The sequence below is a fragment of the Ipomoea triloba genome, chromosome 5, assembly GCF_003576645.1.
Source record: "Ipomoea triloba cultivar NCNSP0323 chromosome 5, ASM357664v1".
In the NCBI taxonomy this organism is placed as follows: Eukaryota; Viridiplantae; Streptophyta; class Magnoliopsida; order Solanales; family Convolvulaceae; genus Ipomoea; species Ipomoea triloba.
The window spans coordinates 8,790,967-8,797,452 of record NC_044920.1 but is presented as its reverse complement, the minus strand read 5'-3'; the positions used below and the strand labels follow the sequence as shown (position 1 = coordinate 8,797,452).

The 6,486-nt window shown below is 37.3% G+C and overlaps 1 long non-coding RNA gene across 2 annotated transcripts; it reads left to right on the top strand.

Annotated features, from left to right (window-relative positions):
- Positions 1 to 1,981: 1,981 nt before the first annotated feature.
- LOC116019435 lies at positions 1,982 to 3,634 on the top strand. 2 transcript variants are annotated; one of them, XR_004098721.1, is made up of 2 exons: positions 1,982 to 2,324; positions 2,869 to 3,634. It is a non-coding gene; the product is annotated as an uncharacterized LOC116019435 (long non-coding RNA). The 2 variants fall into 2 exon arrangements; XR_004098720.1 differs by lacking the exon at positions 1,982 to 2,324 and adding an exon at positions 2,333 to 2,557.
- Positions 3,635 to 6,486: the final 2,852 nt, after the last annotated feature.

The window sequence follows — 6,486 nt, the reverse complement described above, 5'->3', positions numbered from 1 at the left end:
GCTAGAATTGATCATATTCAACACAACTAAACTTAATAAAAAAATATAGGACAAAACTTAATTGGATTAGCAAAGTTGAAAAGTTAAACTACTGCAAAACTTTCATCGTATGTCGTTCATGCTCCTAAAAAGAGATAAATTAGCAATGCATAAATGAATTGGCAACAATAAATTCACAAAGCTTCATTCTGATATTGCCTAATCAATTTGTGCTGCCACGTAAGAGAATGGATTGAGACTTGCTAAACAAATTGAATTTGAACAAACCAAAATACGAAGCCTCTAATTGCTGCCGCCACTGGGATTGAAATTGCAAATTTTTGCACCGCCGAATTGCTTTGAGATTATCTATTGCGCTCAGGAAATCGCCGCTGGAAATCGTTGTTGTGATCGGCTACCTCCGAAATTGCTCCGGGATAGATTGATGATCCATGTCTGTGATATCGCCCTCCTTTTATACTCGTTATGTCCAACTTCTCCCCCTCTCTTGCGCTGTTCAATTGGACCATCCACAGGACTGAGTTCGTTGAAGAATGTTGTCCGCAGGTATGGTTCGCGATCCCCTACTTTCGCCTATTGCTCGGACCTCAAGTTTGCCGTAAAAAAGGCTTCGACTAATTCATTATTTAAATAAATCATATTTAAAAGCTAAAATAAATTAGAATCCATATTTAATTAGTCTATACTTATTAAACTCCTACTTACCATGTACTACTAAAACTATATTATTATTAAATTGAGTTAAGAAATTATTGGACTGACAAATTTCTTTAACAAACTTAATTTAATAATAAAAACAACCCCAAAAATTAACAATATTATTAAAAAATACTTATAGCAATAGTAAATAAAATTAGATAAAATTAATCACTAATCGCAGATTAACTATAAAAAGATTATTTAAAATAACAATAAAAATAATGTTTATCAAGTGGATCGGCAGTTTGGTGTGTTCCGCCAGGTCGTTCCTTCAGTTCGTTTCCGCTAGCTGAGTATGCTACCCTAATTGTTGAGTATTGGTTCATGGTTATTAGTCATTTACATTGGATTATTGATTGAGTATCGTTGGTTGATTCTTTGATAAATGTTCTGAGCATGTCCTGTATTCATGTTCTGAATCTGAGTACCGTTGATATGAGTATTTCCTTTGGATTTGAACCTGAGTTTGATATGATGGGGTCTTGAACTCTTGTGAGTAATTCTTTGGCTTCTTGAGTCTTATATACCCTTTTGGAAGTGGTTATTCGAGCTACGGCTCTACATGTGTCTGTTGGTATGGGAGGAGTTGTTTGGGCTTGATGCCTCTGTGAATGAGCCTCTGTGATTGAGCTTGTATGCCTCTGTGATTGGGTTTTTACGCCTCTATGATTGGGCTTTCATGCCTCTGTGATTGGGCTTTTACGCCTCTGTGGTATGTTATTTATGTTATGGTTGGGAGGTTGTGGTTTGGAGGTTATTCTATGTTCTTGGTTTGGGGCCACTCTAAGGGATTGATGTGAGGTTGTTGCTTGCACTACTACAGAAATCACATACAACATCGGCTAAATAATTAGCCGACGTTATATGTTATTTAAATAATTAAAAATAAAAAAAAACCTTTAACGTCGGTTAAAGGTGTCAACCTAAAACTACTACGCGATACGACGTCGGCTAGGTGTTTAGCCGATGTCGTATCGCAATTTTACACCGGCGACCGTTGATACGACGTCGGCTACGGCATTAGCCGACGTCGTATCACCAAACGCACTCAGCCCCGCGCAATACGACGTCGGCTAGGACTTTAGCCGACGTCGTATTGCGTCGTGTTTTATATAATTGACCTACAACGTCGGTTATTTAAAATAACCGACGTTGTAGGGTTTGTAATAAATCCAATCCGCGGCCCAACAACCGTCACCCCCAAATTAATATTCAGACCAAAACCAAAAGTCGAACAAATAAGCTACAGCTGTCGCCCCCAAATTAATATTCAGACCAAAACCAAAATTCGAAAATAGCTATCTCACTATCGCCGCACATCTTCAAGTCCAAACCAGATCTGCGCTAACTCCACTTCCCGTTGCCACTCCACGACCAACGCCACCGCCGTCTCCACTCCAGTCGTCGTTCCATAGCCGCCGTCTTGGATAGGCAGCTTCGCCATGTCGGAACGCCGTCGCCACTCCACAGTCGAGACCAACGCTGCCGATCTACTTCGTCGAGATCTCCACCACCGCAAACGCTCGTCGAGACCAATGCTCCCCTGCTCGCCGCTGCCCGCTGTCACCGCATGCCAGTTTGCTCTCCCTCGTCCGTTGTCACATATTTGTTAATCTTCTTCAAAGGTATGCCTTATGTACGTCATTATCTTATTATAACCTTTTGAATTAATTGTGTGTGTGTTGTTTTTTTTTTTTTACTTGCAAACTGTCTGGTTTGGGCTCCTGATTCTGCTGAAGGTTTGCTCACTGCTCCAAATAGTACTATGTCTTGAGTATTTTTGAGAATGATAGATGGTGCTCTAATTATTTGTGTTTGGGAAAAGGAAATCACAATTTCCAGTTCACTTATAGTTCAGGTACATTTTTTTCTAAAATCTGATGTGGTTTTTATTCTACTACTTTAATCACAATTTCCAGTTCACTTATGTGCATTTCTAGCTGTAGTAATCTTAAATTTTATATCTTCTAATTACAATAAACTTTACTAGAGTAGTTTTGTTAAGATTACTTTATATACTTTGACAATGATGATCTTTAAGTATAATTTCAATATGCTAATTTAATCTTCTCTTAGCGGGATTCTATGCACATAAACACATTATAATTTCATTTTAGAAGTTGCTTCCTACGAAATTTTGATTATTCTCCCCTTCCCTTTTTGGAACAGCATCAGAAGCCAAAGGAGAAGGATGATAACAAGATGGAAGGAACTTGTTTTTGACAGTGATGAGGAACAATACATATGCTTACTGGGAACCCAAGGTAAGTGATTTTCAAAACAGTATTCAAATCTGCCATTCATGAACTTCTGATAACTTTACTTTTTGCAATGCACAATAGGTATTACCCAGATAAACATGCTACCTTGGGTTTGAGTTCAGCCTTCTGTTAGACTTTGGCGCTGCTCTCTATCCAAGAATATAAAAAAGTATATGTTCAGGAAATAGGATAAAAGTGTGGATAGCACTGTTCTTTTGTTTTGAAATTGCGTGCTGCATAGTAATAGTTGTTAAAGTTTCTTAAAAATAAATTAGTTTGTGATCTAAAATTTGTTATGTTCTACGTGATAGTTGATAAAGCAAAGCCAGGATGGTGGAGGTGATGAGATTACTTGGAGAATATCTCCTGTAAATGAACAACTGAATGCTCTGTCAAAACCAGAAAAATGGTAATTGTATGATCATATCCACTAATTTTTTCTTTTGTGCGCAGAAATGTACTTATAGGTAAAAGAGAAGTGTGCAGAACTTCTGCAGTTTCAGAAGCATACTCTAAAATGCTTACAGTACTTGTCCCACTACTGGTGGGATGAGGTTATCCTTTAAAATTTTATCTTTTACTATGGGATTTTTTTACCATGTGCTTGCATGTGTAAACTTGTGTATGTGAATCATGTTTCGATTGGTGCCATCCATTATGCTTTTCCTTCTCTATTTCTATCATTGCAGAGCTCTTTCTTTGCACATTTTATGTGCTTTGAAGTTCCTACACATGCCAATTATTATTATTTTTTATTTTTTATCACTATTGACTATAGTATATTATTTGTTCAATTACTCTCTAGAATATGTATTTGGTCTATACTGATCTGCAGTGTTGCTCATTATAGCATTCTACTAGCCTGTGGTCCATTTGTATTTAAGCTGGCCAACTATGCTTCTTTTTACGATTTTGTGGGTGAAATTAGAAGTAGAACACATCAGTAGTCCTATCAACTAATTGAGTTGTTTTACTAAAGATGTTACTGCTCCATATGAAAACCTTCTAAGTTGTGCTTAAGTTTCAGTTTCATATTCCAAAAAAAAAAAAGTTTTAGTTTCAGTTTCTTGAATTTTGCTTCTTTAAAGTTTGATTCCATCAGTTTCTAGAGACTGTTTTCAAAAATTCTTTCCAAAGAAGCATACGAAGAAATGGATAAGGCAAGTAATTTAAGAAAATACATTTCTCATTCAAATTTTAAAAATACTAGATTAAATTAGCTTACTAATTATTATTTATTACTTTTCACAATTATTATAGATAGTGGAGAGAGTTGGTTCATTTAGCTACAATCAACAAGAGATTGATGAAGTTAGAGACACATGGGCCAAGTACTTCATTGATGAATGGATTAATACATTGCATTAGTATGTGAAATAGTAATGTGATGTATTGCTTTTATTGCTTCGGTACAAAGTTTGGGATAATATTATGACTTGTATTAATTAATATAGATAATTTTTGATGAACTTCTATTATTAATTATTATCAATTGTGAGATTTATTGCTTTTATTAATTTTGATATTATAAATATAAATTGTACAGGTTTTGAATATGATTGTGATTGCTATATATATTTGAGCAGGTTTTGGGTGTAAATAGAAAAATAAAATGAATATTTAAAAACAAAAAAATTACCCTACAACGTCGGCTAGTCTTATTAGCCGACGTTGTAGGGTAATTTTTTGTTTTTAAATTACCTACAACGTCGGCTATTTGTAAATAGCCGACGTTGTAGGGTAATTTTTTTGGTTTAATATTACCTACAACATCGGCTATTTGTAAATAGCCGACGTTGTAGGGTATTTTATTTGTTTTCAAATTACCTACAACGTCGGCTATTTGTAAATAGCCGACGTTGTAGGGTATTTTAGTAGTTTTCAAATTACCTATAACGTCGACTATTTGTAAATAGCCGACGTTGTAGGGTATTTAAGTAGTTTTCAAATTCCCTACAACGTCGGCTATTTGTAAATAGCCGACGTTATATGTGTACCTTACAACGTCGGGTAACATATAGCCGACGTTGTATGTGTACCTTACAACGTCGGCTAACTTTTAGCCGACGTTGTATGTGTACACTTACAACGTCGACCAGATCAACGTCGGCTTTTAGCCGACGTTAAAGGGTCTATTTAGCCGACGTTAAAAGCCGTCTGTGTAGTAGTGTTGGTTGGTTTCACTTGTGTTGATTCAGTCTAGTCTATGCTTTGGTTGAATATCTTATTGTGCAACCGTTGTATTGTGGATTCATGCTTTGTTATGGGATTCATTTGAGGTATCCTTGGTTTGTGATTCATTCAGCTTGTTGTTGTTAAGTCATCTAGTTTTTAAATGAAGGACAGTTGCATTGGCGTATATATTCTATATGTGTGTGTAAAATCTATTTACAACCTATGCTATACTATTGTACTTCTCACGAGTGTGAGTGGTGGATTGCTTAGCATTTCTTTGCTAATATTTCTAACTATTTTCTAGGTATGGAGTAGATTGAGCCGTGAGAGCGCTAGCAGTAGATCTACCTCGCCTTATGATTAGTTTAGTGTTTTTTTGGGTTCATTCAGACATTTCAGGCCTGCGTGCCTTAGTTTCATGAATTGTATTGACTTATGTAGATTATGATTACCTTTGAGGATTTATTGTTTGGATTTTGGGTTTTTGCCATAGCATCTAGGTGGTGGTTAACCTAGATGTGGCGTAGCACCCTCAGTGAATTGGTATCGCTTCCGCTTTAATATAATTTGGTTCTGAGATTTGCTAGCTTTTGCATTAAGTTTCTTGCCTATCTTAGCGTGAAAATTTAGGGGTGTTACACTCAAACTCGCAAGAGAACTTTGTTTGAACTTTTGAACTTGCTTTCTTATCTTCATGGTGTTCATTAGCGGGAAGAATTCATTCACAAACTCCTTGTGAAGTTGTGGCCATGAGCGGAAATGATGGTCATCTTGACTATCAAGCAACCTAGATGCTTCTCCGATAACGGAGAATGGAAATAGTTTCAACCGGATGATCTCCTCGCTCACACCTTCTTGCTTAAACATGTCACACGCCCGGATATATCTCGTAATGTGTACATGAGGATCCTCCGATGGTATGCTGCTAAACGGGCTATTTTGAACTAGAGTGAGCACGGAGGGATGGATGTGGAAGTTCAAATTCTCCAATGGTGGCACATATATGGAATTATGCATACTAAACTCGGGCGTCATGTAGTCGGCTATAGATCTTCTCCATTAGTCATTTGGGGCATCGTAGAACGCGTCTCTTTCTCCTCCATCTTGCGCTTCAAATCCATGACTTCCCTTGCTAAGTCTGCAACGCCAGGCTGGGCATGCGCTCTCCTAGTTGGTGTCTCCCAACTGCTCTCCAAATCATGGGCTCCGGCCTCCCGGTGGCGCCAGTTAATGAGGTGCGGCATGATTGGGCTGGCCGCCTGGACTGACTTCTGCTAACAGCATGGCCATCTGAATACTTAGAGCGACCATTAATAAGTGCTAAGCACTTCACCCGTCTTTGTTATTGTTT